Source organism: Astyanax mexicanus, chromosome 15, assembly GCF_023375975.1.
Source record: "Astyanax mexicanus isolate ESR-SI-001 chromosome 15, AstMex3_surface, whole genome shotgun sequence".
Taxonomy (NCBI): Eukaryota; Metazoa; Chordata; class Actinopteri; order Characiformes; family Acestrorhamphidae; genus Astyanax; species Astyanax mexicanus.
The window spans coordinates 2,050,047-2,066,173 of NC_064422.1; the positions used below are offsets into that span (position 1 = coordinate 2,050,047).

General features: G+C 40.7%; 1 pseudogene; it reads left to right on the top strand.

Moving 5' to 3' along the window:
- Positions 1–596: 596 nt before the first annotated feature.
- LOC125781233 (uncharacterized) lies at positions 597–3,799 on the top strand (annotated as a pseudogene).
- Positions 3,800–16,127: the final 12,328 nt, after the last annotated feature.

The following is a 16,127-nucleotide window of genomic DNA, read 5'->3' on the forward strand; positions in this document are numbered from 1 at the left end:
GATCTCAGCACTGCAAGGTCTAAATGTAATGCAATTTATGTTTCATCCATGTCATGGTGTGTAGAGTTTGTCCTGTGATGCATTTTACTATATCTTTAGCTGGGGGCTTCAACTGGGGGAGTATAATAATGGCAGCATTATTTTTAAGCCTTACTAAATTATACTCCCCCTATGATCTCAGCACTGCAAGGTCTGAATGTAATGCAATTTATGTTTCATCCATGTCATGGTGTGTAGAGTATGTTCTGTGATGCATTTAACTATATCTTCAACCGGGGGGCTTCAAATGGGTGAAGTATGATTTTGGAAGCAGTATTTTTAAGCCTGATGAAATTATACACCCCTATGATCTCAGCACTGCAAGGTCTAAATGTCATGCAATTTATGTTCCATACATGCCAAGGTGTGTAGAGTATGTGCTATGATGCATTTTACTCTATGTCTCAGAGACATACCCCCAGGGGATCCCGAGAGGGGGGGAGGATGAGATCCCCAACAGGACGGACCTTCAGATAACGACCCATGTAAATGACAAGACAACGATAAATGCAATATGTATCTGCGGGAAAACATGCAAGAATCCGCGGGGCCTCAGAATCCATCAGGCCAGGATGAAATGCTTGGACAAAGGGAAACAGGTGCAACGCACAGGACTAGTGCCTGGTGAGATGCAGGAGGAGCAGGGCCAGGACTCACCCCACAGAGCTCAGCACCTCCACGCACTGGCTCCCCAAAGTCCATGCAGAGTAGTTCGTAAGCGGATCAAATGGCCCCCAGCAACCAGCAAGGGCCTGTGGCAGCAATTCGACGACGATGGTTGTGAGATTGTCCAAACAACAGCTAAGGGTGACACTGACAGATGGTTGCAGACAATGACGACCATCATTGTGAGCTATGCTTCGGAGAGATTTGGCCTCATTGAGACAGGGAACAGCAGGATGCCCTACAACAAGAATCGCAGAGCCACCAAGATCCAGCAGCTGCGCCAAGAGCTGAAATCCCTTAGGAAGCAGCACAAGATGGCCAGCGATTAGGAATGGCAGCCCTTGGCAGAGTTGCGAGAGATCATCATGAAGAAGCTCCTGACAATCCGCAGAGCAGAGTGGCATTGCAGACGAGCAAAGGAGAGGGCCAAAAAGCAAATATCCTTTATTGCCAACCCCTTCGGCTTCACCAGGAAACTACTTGGTGACAAGCGCAGCGGCCAGCTGGAGTGCTCTGCAGAGGATGTGAACGCCTTCCTTCACCGCACCTTGAGCGACCCAGAAAGAGACCAGGATCTTGGCCCCAACAATGCTTATGATTAGCCCAGCTTAGCCCAGCTAATGCCAATGATTAGCCCAGCTGCACCAAGTATAGAGTTTGACATAAAAGAGCCCAGCTGGAGAGAGGTCCAGGAAGTTGTAAAGGCAGCAAGATCAGCTTCAGCCCCTGGACCCAGTGGCGTACCATACAGCGTTTACAAACGCTGTCCGAAACTCCTTCAGCAGTTATGGAAGATCCTGAGAGTAGTCTGGCGTAGAGGAAGAGTTGCCAATCAGTGGAGATGGGCTGAGGGTGTGTGGATCCCTAAGGAGGAGAACTCTAAAGAACTTGGCCAGTTTCGGACCATCTCACTGCTAAGTACAGAAGGCAAGATATTTTTCAGTATCCTGTCACGACGACTGTCAATGTTCTGTTTAAAGAACAATTACATAGACACCTCTGTACAGAAAGGCGGAATCTCTGGAACATCTGGCTGCATGGAACACACAGGGGTCATCACACAGCTCCTTAGAGAAGCAAAAGAAGGCAAGGGCGACCTGGTTGTCCTGTGGCTGGACCTTGTTAACGCTTATGGGTCCATACCACACAAGCTGGTTGAGGAGACTCTCCGCAGACACCATGTTCCCAAATCAGCAACCTCATACTGGATTATTACAACAATTTCCAGTTGAGGGCTACCTCTGGGTCCATAACATCCGAGTGGCACAGGCTAGAGAAGGGGATAATAACAGGCTGCACAATCTCAGTTACCCTTTTTGCACTTGCCATGAACATGGTGATGAAATCTGCGGAGCAGGAGTGTCGTGGGCCACTGACCAAGTCTGGAGTGCGGCAGCCACCAATCAGAGCTTACATGGACGACCTGACGGTTACAAGATCATCAGTCCCTGGCTGCAGGTGGATCTTACAAGGTCTTGAGAAGCTTATCTTATGGGCAAGAATGAGCTTCAAGCCATCAAAGTCAAGGTCCCTGGTTCTGAAGAAAGGAAAAGTCTTGGACAAGTTCCGCTTCAAGATTGCAGAGTCCACAATTCCGACCCTGTCAGAAGCACCAGTCAAGAGCTTGGGAAAGCTCTTTGACTGCAGCTTAAAGGACACAGCGGCCATCCACAAGACCTGTGAAGATCTTGGTGCCTGGCTCACCAAGGTCGACAAATCTGGGTTGCCAGGTCGTTTCAAGGCTTGGATCTACCAACATGCCATTCTACCCAGAGTGCTGTGGCCGCTACTGCTGTACGATGTCTCCTTGTCAACTGTGGAAGCTTTGGAAAAGAAGATCAGCAGTTACTTGCGAAGGTGGCTCAGATTGCCGAGAAGCCTAAGCAGTGCTGCCTTGTATGGGTCCACAAACACCCTACAGCTCCCCTTCAGTGGCCTCTCAGAAGAATTTGTGGTGACCCGGACAAGGGAGGTCATGCAGTACAGGGACTCCAGGGACCCCAAGGTGGCAACAGCTGGCATCGAAGTCCGGACAGGCAGGAAGTGGAGTGCGGCCAGAGAGCTACAGGCAGCAGAGTCACGGCTCAGGCAGAAGGCCCTTGTGGGGACGGTGGCAAGAGGGCAAGCAGGCCTGGGATACTTCCCAGGTTGCAAGGTGGACAGTGCCAAAGGGAAGGAGCGACAACATCTCCTCCAAAAGGAAGTGCGTGTTGGTGTAGAGGAGGTTAGAGCCAGCAAGATGGTGGGACTCAGCCAGCAGGGTGCCTGGACTAGGTGGGAGAAGACCGAGCAGCGTAAAATCTCATGGCCAGACCTCAGGCGGCCTGATGTCAGCCGCATCAGTTTCCTGGTTCAAGCTGTCTACGACACACTGCCAAGCCCTGCAAACCTGTACACCTGGGGTAAGAGTGAAACACCTACCTGCCCACTGTGTGCTGGGAGAGGATCGCTTCAACACCTCCTCAGCAGCTGCCCCAAGGCTTTGGCCGATGGCCGTTACCGTTGGCGCCATGACCAGGTGCTCAAGGCAGTTGCAGAAGCCGTCACCTCAGCGATTCAGTCCAGCAGACACTGCCCAAGGAAGACCAACATCGCTTTCCTGAGGGCTGGAGAAAAGCCCCATGTGCAACCAAAGCACAAGTCAGGCTTGCTGTCAACAGCACCAGATTGTAAGCTTAGAGTGGATCTGGGAAAACAACTTAAGGTCCCTGAACACATCGCCCAGACAAGATTGCGCCCAGACCTGATCATCTACTCAGATACAACCAAGCAGGTGATCCTGTGGGAGCTCACTGTGCCATGGGAAGAACACATGGTGGAGGCACATGCAAGAAAGCAGGCTAAATACCTAGACCTGGTGATGGAGTGCAGAAGTCGGGGCTGGCGTGCCTTCTGTGAACCTATTGAGGTGGGATGCCGTGGGTTTGCTGGACGCTCAACCTGCAAAGCTCTGGCAGGGCTAGGAGTGACAGGAGCTGCTAAGCGGGGAGCCATACGCTCCATTTCAGAAGCCGCAGAGAAAGCCACACGCTGGCTTTGGATAAAGAGGGCGAGCCCATGGATTGGTGCTGCTGGGATACAGTCCGGGAATTAATCAACCCCGGATGGGTCACCTGAGTGAGGATGTTGAAAGACCCGAAACCCCCAATGACCCCCAGGAACATCACTGATGATGTATCCCAGCGCATCCAAGAGATGTATTCAAGACCATATCTTTAACAGGGGGCTTCAACTGGGGGGGAGTATAATTTTGGAAGCATTACTTTTAAGCCTGCCGAAATTATACTCCCACTATGGTCTCAGCACTGCAATGTCTGAATCTCATGCAATTTATGTTTCATCCATGTTATGGTGTGTAGAGTTTGTCCTGTGATGCATTTTACTCTATCTTTAACAGGGGTCTTCTAATGGGGGGAGTATAATTTTGGCAGCATTATTTTTAGGTCTGCCAAAATTATACTTCCTGTATGATCTCAGCACTTCAAGGTCTAAATGTAATGCAATTTTTGTTTCATACATGTCATGGTGTGTAGAGTATGTCTTGTGATGCATTTTACTATATCTTCCACAGGGGGGCTTCAAATAGGGGGAGTATAATTTTGGCAGCATTATTTTTAGGTCTGCCGAAATTATACTCCCTCTATTATCTCAGCACTGCAAGGTCTAAATGTCATGCAATTTATGTTGCTTCCATGTCATGGTGTGTAGAGTTTGTCCTGTGATGCATTTTATTATATCTTCAACAGGGGGCTTCAAATGGGACAGTATAATTTTGGCAGCATTATTTTTAAGCCTGCCGAAATTATACTCCCCCTATGATCTCAGCACTGCAAAGTCTGAATGTAATGCAATTTTTGTTTCAAACATGTCATGGTGTGTAGAGTATGTCTTGTGATGCATTTTGCTATATCTTCAACAGGGGGGCTTCAAATAGGGGGAGTATAATTTTGGCAGCATTATTTTTAGGTCTGCCGAAATTATACTCCCTGTATGATCTCAGCACTGCAAGGTCTAAATGTAATGCAATTTATTTTACATACATGTCAAGGTGTGTGGAGTATGTGCTGTGATGCGTTTTACTCTATCTTTAACAGGGGTCTTCAACGAGGGGGAGTATAATTTTGGAAGCATTATTTTTAGGTATGCTGAAATTATACTTCCTCTTTGATCTCAGCACTGCAAGGTCTCAATGTAATGCAATTTTTGTTTCATACATGTCATTTTGTGTAGAGTATGTCTTGTGATGCATTTTACTATAGCTTCAACAGGGGGGCTTCAAAGAGGGGTAGTAAAATTTTATTTGCATTATTTTTAAGACTTAAATTATGCTTAAATTATGCTCCCCTGTTGAGCTCAGCACTGCACGGTCTAAATGTCATGTCATTTATTTTACACACATGTCATGGTGTGTAGAGTATGTGCTGTGATGCTTTATCTTCAGCAGGGGGGCTTCAACTGGGGGGAGTATAATTTTGGCAGCATTATTTTTAAGCCTTCCGAAATTATACTCCCCCTATGATCTCAGCACTGCAAGTTCTGAATGTCATGCAATTTATGTTTCATCCATGTCATGGTGTGTAGAGTTTGTCCTGTGATGCATTTTACTATATCTTTAACAGGGGGCTTCAACTGGGGGGCCTATAATTTTGGCAGCATTAATTTTAAGCCTGCCCAAATTATAGTCCCCCTATGATCTCAGCACTGCAAGGTTTGAGTGTTATGCAATTTATTTTACATACATGTCATGGTGTGTAGAGTATTTGCTGTGATGCATTTTACTATAACTTCAAACAGGGGGGGGCTTCAAATGGGTGAAGTATGATTTTGGAAGCAGTATTTTTAAGCCTGACGAAATTATACACTCCTATGATCTCAGCACTGTAAGGTCTGAATGTCATACAATTTATGTTTCATACATGTCAAGGTGTGTAGAGTATGTGCTATGATGCGTTTTACTATATCTTCATTAGAGGGTCTTCTAATGGGGGGAGTATAATTTTGACAGCATTATTTTTAGGTCTGCCAAAATTATACTCCCTCTATGATCTCAGCACTGCAAGGTCTAAATGTAATGCAATTTATTTTACATACATGTCATGGTGTGTAGAGTATGTGCTGTGATGCATTTTACTATATCTTCAACCGGGGGGCTTCAAATAGGTGGAGTATGATTTTGAAAGCAGTATTTTGAAGCCTGACGAAATTATACACCCCAATGATCTTAGCACTGCAAGGTCTAAATGTAATTCAATTTATGTTTCATACATGTCAAGGTGTGTGGAGTATGTGCTGTGATGCGTTTTACTCTATCTTTAACAGGGGGCTTCAACTGGGGGGAGTATAATTTTGGAAGCATTATTTTTAAGCCTGCCGAAATTATACTCCCCCTATGATCTCAGCACTGCAAGGTCTGAATGTCATGCAATTTATGTTTCATCCATGTCATGGTGTGTAGAGTTTGACCTGTGATACATTTTACTATATCTTTAACAGGGGGCTTCAACTGGGGGTACTATAATTTTGGCAACATTATTTTTAAACCTGTCGAAATTATAGTCCCTCTATGATCTCAGCACTGCAAGGTCTGAGTGTTATGCAATTTATTTTACAAAGATGACATGGTGTGTAGAGTATGTGCTGTGATGCGTTTTACTCTATCTTTAACAGGGGACTCAACTGGGGGGACTATGATTTTGGCAGCATTATTTTTAGGTCTGCCGAAATTATACTCCCTCTATTATCTCAGCACTGCAAGGTCTGAATGTCATGCAATTTATGTTTCATCCATGTCATGGTGTGTAGAGTTTGTCCTGTGATGCATTTTATTATACCTTCAACGGGGGATTTCAAATGGGACAGTATAATTTTGGCAGCATTATTTTTAAGCCTGTCAAAATTATACACCCCTATGATCTCAGCACTGCAAGGTCTAAATGTAATGCAATTTATGTTTCATACATGTCAAGGTGTGTAGAGTATGTGCTATGATGCGTTTTACTCTATCTTTAACAAGGGGCTTCAAATAGGTGCAGTATGATTTTGAAAGCAGTATTTTGAAGCCTGACGAAATTATACACTCCTATGATCTTAGCACTGCAAGGTCTAAATGTAATGCAATTTATGTTTCATACATGTCAAGGTGTGTGGAGTATGTGCTGTGATGCGTTTTACTCTATCTTTAACAGGGGGCTTCAACTGGGGGGACTATAATTTTGGCAGCGTTATTTTTAGGTTTGCCGGAATTATACTCCCTCTATAATCTCAGCACTGCAAGGTCTAAATGTAATGCAATTTTTGTTTCATACATGTCAAGGTGTGTAGAGTATTTTCTATGATGAATTTTACTATATCTTCATTAGAGGGTCTTCTAATGGGGGGAGTATAATTTTGACAGCATTATTTTTAAGTCTGCCGAAATTATACTCCCTCTATGATCTCAGCACTGCAAGGTCTAAATGTAATGCAATTTATTTTACATACATGTCATGGTGTGTAGATTATGTGCTGTGATGCATTTTACTATATCTTCAACCGGGGGGCTTCAAATAGGTGGAATATGATTTTAAAAGCAGTATTTTGAAGCCTGACGAAATTATACACCCCTATGATCTTAGCACTGCAAGGTCTAAATGTAATGCAATTTATGTTTCATACATGTCAAGGTGTGTGGAGTATGTGCTGTGATGCGTTTTACTCTATCTTTAACAGGGGGCTTCAACTGGGGGGAGTATAATTTTGGAAGCATTATTTTTAAGCCTGCCGAAATTATACTCCCCCTATGATCTCAGCACTGCAAGGTCTGAATGTCATGCAATTTATGTTTCATCCATGTCATGGTGTGTAGAGTTTGACCTGTGATGCATTTTACTATATCTTTAACAGGGGGCTTCAACTGGGGGTACTATAATTTTGGCAGCATTATTTTTAAACCTGTCGAAATTATAGTCCCTCTATGATCTCAGCACTGCAAGGTCTGAGTGTTATGCAATTTATTTTACAAACATGACATGGTGTGTAGAGTATGTGCTGTGATGCATTTTACTCTCTCTTTAACAAGGGGCTTCAACTGGGGGTACTATAATTTTGGCAGCATTATTTTTAAGCCTGCCGAAATTATACACCCCTATGATCCCAGCACTGCAAGGTCTAAATGTAATGCAATTTATGTTTCATACATGTCATGGTGTGTAGAGTTTGTCCTGTGATGCGTTTTACTCTATCTTTAACAGGGTGCTTCAAATAGGTGGAGTATGATTTTGAAAGCAGTATTTTGAAGCCTGACGAAATTATACTATGATCTTAGCACTGCAAGGTCTAAATGTAATGCAATTTATGTTTCATACATGTCAAGCTGTGTGGAGTATGTGCTGTGATGCGTTTTACTCTATCTTTAACAGGGGGGCTTCAAATAGGGGTAGTAAAATTTTATCTGCATTATTTTTAAGACTGCTTAAATTATGCTCCCCTGTTGAGCTCAGCACTGCATGGTCTAAATGTCATGTCATTTATTTTACACACATGTCATGGTGTGTAGAGTATGGGCTGTGATGCTTTATCTTCAACACGGGTGCTTCAACTGGGGGGAGTATAATTTTGGCAGCATTATTTTTAAGCCTGCCGAAATTATACTCCCCCTATGATCTCAGCACTGCAAGTTCTGAATGTCATGCAACTTATGTTTCATCCATGTCATGGTCTGTAGAGTTTGTCCTGTGATGCATTTTCCTATATCTTTAACAGGGGGCTTCATCTGGTGGGACTATAATTTTGGCAGCATTAATTTTATGCCTGTCCAAATTATAGTCCCCCTATGATCTCAGCACTGCAAGGTCTGAGTTTTATGCAATTTATTTTACATACATGTCATGGTGTGTAGAGAATGTGCTGTGATGCATTTTACTATATCTTAAACCGGGGGCTTCAAATGGGTGGAGTATGATTTTGAAAGCAGCATTTATAAGCCTGACGAAATTATACGCCCCCTATGACCTCAGCACTGCAAGGTCTTAATGTCATTCAATTTATGTTTCATAATGTCAAGGTGTCTACAGTTGAGATGCATTTTACTATATCTTTAGCAGGGGGCTTCAACTGGGGGGACTATAATTTTGGCAGCATTATTTTTAAGACTGTCGAAATTATAGTCCCCCTATGATCTCAGCACTGCAAGGTCTGAATGTCATGCAATTTATGTTTCATCCATGTCATGGTGTGTAGAATTTGTCCTGTGATGCATTTTACTATATCTTCAACAGGGGGGCTTCAAATAGGGGTAGTAAAATTTTATCTGCATTATTTTTAAGCCTTCCGAAATTATACTCCCCCTATGATCTCAGCACTGCAAGTTCTGAATATCATGCATTTTATGTTTCATACATGTCATGGTGTGTAGAGTTTGTCCTGTGATGCATTTTACTATATCTTTAACAGGGGGCTTCAACTGGGGGGAGTATAATTTTGGAAGCATTATTTTTAAGCCTTCCGAAATTATACTCCCCCTATGATCTCAGCACTGCAAGTTCTGAATATCATGCATTTTATGTTTCATACATGTCATGGTGTGTAGAGTTTGTCCTGTGATGCATTTTACTATATCTTTAACAGGGGGCTTCAACTGGGGGGGACTATGATTTTGGCAGCATTATTTTTAGGTCTGCCGAAATTATACTCCCACTATTATCTCAGCACAGCAAGGTCTAAATGTCATGCAATTTATGTTGCTTCCATGTCATGGTGTGTAGAGTTTGTCCTGTGATGCATTTTATTATATCTTCAACAGGGGTCTTCTAATGGGGGTAGTATAATTTTGGCAGCATTATTTTTAGGTCTGCCGAAATTATACTTCCTCTATGATCTCAGCACTGCAAGGTCTGAATGTCTTGTAAGTTATTTTACATACATGTCATGGTGTGTAGAGTATGTGCTTTGATATATCTTACTATATCTTCAACAGGGGGCTTCAACTGGGGGAGTATAAATTTGGCAGCATCATTTTTTACACCTGCTGATATTATACTCTACCTATGATCTCAGCACTGCAACGTCTGAATCTCATGTAATTTATGTTTCATCCATGTCATGGTGTGTAGAGTTTGTCCTGTGATGCATTTTACTATATCTTCAAATAGGGGGAGTATATTTTTGGCAGCATTATTTTTAAGACTGCTTAAATTATGCTCCCCTGTTGAGCTCAGCACTGCATTGTCTAAATGTCATGTAATTTATTGTACATACATGTCATGGTGTGTAGAGTATGTGCTTTGATACATCTTACTATATCGTCAAAAGGGGGGGCTTCAACTGGAGGGAGTATAATTTTGGCAGCATTATTTTTAAGCCTTCCGAAATTATACTACCCCTTTTGATCTCAGCACTACAAGCTCTAAATGTCATGTAATTTATTTCACATACATGTCATGGTGTGTAGAGTATGTGCTGTGATGCGTTTTACTCTATCTTCAACAGCATTATTTTTAAGCCTATGATCTCAGCACTGCAAGGTCTGAATGTCATGTAGTTTATGTTTCATACATGTCATGGTGTGTAGAGTATGTCTTGTGGTGCATTTTACTCTATCTTCAACAGAGGGGTTTAAACTGGGGGAGTATAATTTTGGCAGCATTATTTTTACGTCTGCCTAAATTATACTCCCGCTATGATCTCAGCACTGCAAGGTCTGAATGTCATGCAATTTAGGTTTCATCCATTTCATTGTGCACTGCAAGGTCTAAATGTAATGCAATTTTTTTTACATACATGCTATGGTGTGTACAGTATGTCCTGTGATGCATTTTACACTATCTTCAACAGGGGAGGCTTCAACTGGGGGAAGTATCCAATCAAAACTAATTCCATCTTTCTGTCTTCCTCCGAGTTAGAGACGACCCACCTGTCTGACCCGATACCAATTGGACCTTCACGATCTCATGTCAGCCGGATTGATGGAAGTTTCTTGATGTCAGCCTTCCCTATCACCCACCACATTTCAGCTGCCCATCAACTTTCAGTTTATTCACCTGCCTTGCACTAGCTGTTTACTCTCCACTACTAATTGCATCGAAGTTGTCATCTTACATTACTCTAACTGCTTTCATTACTTTCATTATATTTCTATACACATGGATATATTAAACCTGTCTTTTCAAGAGAGAGAAACTGTATCAAGTATTGCTTTGAACTGAAAACTTCTTTTTCATTCAGAAATTAGATGTTAAGAATGCACGTCTTCTTTTCAACATTTCTAAAGTGTTTTGATTCAATTTGTGTGTTGAATGTATTAAAGTCTGTTTTTGAACGATTTAGGCTAAGAGATGAGTTTCTCTCATTCAATACAGAGATAAAATGTTTCGAGTGTTGTTTTAACCAGAAACATCTGTTTAGATCAGAATTAAGTTTTTAAGACCTAAAACACGTTATAACTGTGTAAAATGTACCAACATGTCGTTTTCAACATTTCTTTTAATTGTTTGGGTTTATTTGTGTGATCTATGTAATAAAGTCTGTTTTTCGACGATTTATGCTGACAGATGCGTTTTGAGAATAGTTTCGAGCTCCTTTCTCACTCCTAAGAGCGAAGTGTTGCACTGTGTAAAATGTACCACGTCATGTAATAAAAAATTCTTGAATGTTGAATCTTGGAAAATCTTTTTTCACGCTGAGTTTTGAGCTCCTCCTCACTCCTTACAGCGAAACTGCTTCAAGTGTTGTTTTTGTAGTGAAAACTTCTCCTTCGATCAGAAATGAGTTTTTGAAACCTATTGTAACTGTGGAACATGCACGATCATCTCGTTTATTTCATTTCTTAAGTGTTTGGGTTCATTTGTATGTTGAATGTTGTAAAATCTTCTTTCACGCTGAGAAAAGCGTTTTACGCTTAGTTTTGAGCTCATCTCTCACTGCTTAGAACGAAAAAAGCTTGCAGTGATGTTTTGTAGTGAAAACTATTCCTTCGATCAGAAATGAGTTTTTGAGACCTAAAACACATTACACCTGTGTTTTTGACATTTCTTAAGTATTTGGGTTCATTTGTATGTTGAATGTTGTAAAATCTTCTTTCACTCTAAGAAATGCGTTTTACGCTTAGTTTGAGCTCCTCTCTCACTGCTTAGAGCGAAAACTGCTTCAAGGGTTGTTTTGAAGTGAAAACTTCTTCTTCGATCAGAAATGAGTTTTTGAGACCTAAAACACATTATACCTGTGTAAAATACACTAACATCTCGTTTTTGTCCTTTCTTAAGTATTTGGGTTCATTTGTATGTTGAATGTTGTAAAATCTTCTTTCACGCTGAGAAATGCGTTTTACGCTTAGTTTGAGCTCCTCTCTCACTGCTTAGAGCGAAAACGGCTTCAAGGGTTGTTTTGTAGTGAAAACTTCTCCTTGGATCAGAAATGAGTTTTTGAGACCTAAAACACATTATAACATTATATATGTGTGAAAGGTGCTAACATCTCGTTTTTTCATTTCTTAAGTATTTGGGTTCATTTGTATGTTGAATGTTGTAAAATCTTCTTTCACGCTGAGAAATGCGTTTTACGCTTAGTTTGAGGTCCTCTCTCACTGCTTAGAGCGAAAACGGCTTCAAGGATTGTTTTTAAGTGAAAACTTATCCTTCGATCAGAAATGAGCTTTTGAGCTCCTCTCTCACTGCTTATAGCGAAAACGGCTTCAAGGGTTGTTTTGTAGTGAAAACTTCTCCTTTGATCAGAAATGAGTTTTTGAGACCTAAAACACATTATACCTGTGTAAAATACACTAACATCTCGTTTTTGTCCTTTCTTAAGTATTTGGGTTCATTTGTATGTTGAATGTTGTAAAATCTTCTTTCACGCTGAGAAATGCGTTTTACGCTTAGTTTGAGCTCCTCTCTCACTGCTTAGAGCGAAAACGGCTTCAAGGGTTGTTTTGTAGTGAAAACTTCTCCTTGGATCAGAAATGAGTTTTTGAGACCTAAAACACATTATAACATTATATATGTGTGAAAGGTGCTAACATCTCGTTTTTTCATTTCTTAAGTATTTGGGTTCATTTGTATGTTGAATGTTGTAAAATCTTCTTTCACGCTGAGAAATGCGTTTTACGCTTAGTTTGAGGTCCTCTCTCACTGCTTAGAGCGAAAACGGCTTCAAGGATTGTTTTTAAGTGAAAACTTATCCTTCGATCAGAAATGAGCTTTTGAGCTCCTCTCTCACTGCTTATAGCGAAAACGGCTTCAAGGGTTGTTTTGTAGTGAAAACTTCTCCTTTGATCAGAAATGAGTTTTTGAGACCTAAAACACATTATACCTGTGTGAAATGCACTAACATCTCGTTTTTGTCCTTTCTTAAGTTTTTGGGTTCATTTGTATGTTGAATGTTGTAAAATCTTCTTTCACGCTGAGAAATGCGTTTTACGCTTAGTTTGAGCTCCTCTCTTACTGCTTATAGCGAAAACGGCTTCAAGGGTTGTTTTGTAGTGAAAACTTCTCCTTCGATCAGAAATGAGTTTTTGAGACCTAAAACACATTATACCTGTGTAAAATGCACTAACATCTCGTTTTTGTTCTTTCTTAAGTATTTGGGTTCATTTGTATGTTGAATGTTGTAAAATCTTCTTTCACGCTCAGAAATGCATTTTACGCTTAGTTTGAGCTCCTCTCTCACTGCTTATAGCGAAAACGGCTTCAAGGGTTGTTTTGTAGTGAAAACTTCTCCTTCGATCAGAAATGAGTTTTTGAGACCTAAAACCTGTGTGACCTGTGTGAAAGGCACTAAGATCTCGTTTTTGTCCTTTCTTAAGTATTTGGGTTCATTTGTATGTTGAATGTTGTAAAATCTTCTTTCACGCTGAGAAATGCGTTTTACGCTTAGTTTGAGGTCCTCTCTCACTGCTTAGAGCGAAAACGGCTTCAAGGATTGTTTTTAAGTGAAAACTTATCTTTCGATCAGAAATGAGCTTTTGAGACCTTAATCACATTATAACTGTGTAACATGCACGATCATCTCTTTTTTTGTCATTTCTTAAGTATTTGGGTTCATTTGTATGTTGAATGTTGTAAAATCTTCTTTCACGCTGAGAAATGCGTTTCACACTTAGTTTTGAGCTCCTGTCTTACTGCTTAGAGCGAAAAAAGCTTCACGTGTTGTTTTGTAGTGAAAACTTCTCCTTCCATCAGAAATATATAAAAAAAAATACTGTTATGTTCTCTTAGTGACACTAGAGGGCGCAAGAACACAACACATCAGAGTAATGTGTAAAAGCTCTTGTTGTTTCTTTGGCACAATGGACTTCCCGTAGTTGGACACTTTTATGTAGGAGAGTTTTACATGTATGTTTCACATGTCTACGTACAGCCCAACTGGCAGACTCTCAACAAACCGTCATGTAACTCAACTCAACAAACCGTCATGTAACTCAACTCAACAAACCGTCATGTAATAAAGAGTTGGGGTTCATTTGTATGTTGAATGTTGAAAAAAAAAAATCACGAAAAAAGTTTTGAGCGCTTAGTTTTGAGCTCCTATTTCACTCCTAAGAGCGAAATCTAGCTTCATGTGTTGTTTTGAACTGAAGACTTCTCTTTCGATCAAAAATAAGACCTAAACCACATTTTAACTGTGTAAAATGCACTAACATCTTGTTGTCAACAGTTCTCATGTGCTCTCTAAAAAATAATATACTGGATCTACTTTTAAAAAATTGATTGCGTGTATCGTTTTGCAATCCTAACTAAACCTAACTAAAATGTTGTTGAGAAAAAGCTAAGAGACTTGTTCCCACCATCATTTTATTAAAAACGTTGAAGATTTATTTATTTGAACCTACCTAATCCATGTAAGAATTTCTTCATGCAAATATATATACATTTTAAAACATAACCCTATTTTATTGGTTTAAAAAGTGGGCACAACAAACTGTTGCATAATAATAGACATTTGCAATTACAAAATAAAATATTCCAGCTGATAACAGCTGTTAAGAAATAAAATTGTTTATTTTTTTAATTAGCAAGTGAACTTTACGAGCTAATATTTTGTTGACGTTATTTTATACTAGCTTTCAGTCCATCCAGTTTGAGGAGTAACTTTTGAAAACTTCAAATGTATGCCTCAGTTGTCGGGTAGCTGAGATTAAGGGCTTATATAAGACCCATCAGAAAGACACAAAAGTCCCCTCAGGACTTCTGTTCCCCCTATCACAAGAGAGGCACTGGCTGGGGCAGCTTTGTTAAGCATAATTTTCATAACCTTCCCAGCAAGTTGTCTGTTCAGAACTTCAGCATCCTTATAGAAAAAACAGTTAATATTTTAGTTTCAATGTTGCTGTAGTTACCGTAATGTTTTAAGGTAGATTTCATTTTTCCCCACAAAGTATTCCTTAAAGAGATCTCCGATATAAACCACCATGCAACGGAGTGCAACTCCTCTGCGTCTTTAATAAAAATGTTAAACGTGTAGGTCATTAAAAAAATTATGTTGCACTACAGTCAATGACGAGTCAGGTTTGAATTCAATTGAAGTTCAAGGCTTTCACACCTACTTCCTTTGGTCCAAATATTCTAATTTTTCAGTCTGCTCTGAACCCAAGTGTCAGGTGTGAAAGGGGTCAATAGATTTTACTTGTGTGCGCCTTTCTTGTCACCTTACATGATTCAACATAAAACTGACAGAATATAAAATACATATATAGAGACAGAATATAGAATACACAGGGAAAAAAGTACAGAATAGGATTAATAATCACAAATCATAAGCAACTTTAAACAGATACATTTTGAGTTTGGATTTGAAATGTGGCAATGGTCTATCTTGAGTGAATTTCAGAGCCGGGGAGCAGAGCGGTTGAATGCTCGCTCTGCTCCCCAAGACGGGCAGGAAGAATAGTGAGATAAATAGAAGAAGAGGTTCTGAAGGTACGAGCAGGTGTAGCAATGTGAAGAAGGTACGAAAGATAAGGAGGGGCAAGATTGTGAGGGGGGGGGGGGTATTTTATAGTTCATTCGAAATGGGATAGGAAGCCAGTTAGTTGTAAAACAGGTGTTAAACGATGCATTGAGGGAGTCTGGGTAATGACAGTATGTAGTGTTTTTTGTGGCAGGCCAAAATAAAGAGAGTTGCAGTAGTCGAAACGTGAGGTAACCAGACTGTGGACCAGATTAGTTGTAGTGTGAGCAGTAAGAGAAGGACAAAGACGATTATTTTTTTTGTAGGCTGACCAACTATTGACATGGGATCCTAAGGAAAGTATGCTTTTGACAATGACACCCAGACACCCACTCTTGACCTGAGGGGAGGGAGAGATGGAGGAGTTATCAACAGGAATGTGGAAGTTATGAAATTTACTTAGTCTTGATTTGGTACCAATCAACAAAAGTTCTTTTTTTATTGCAAATTTAATCAAAGAACATTTACACTGTAAAATGTACTGTAAAATTTACAGTAAGTAA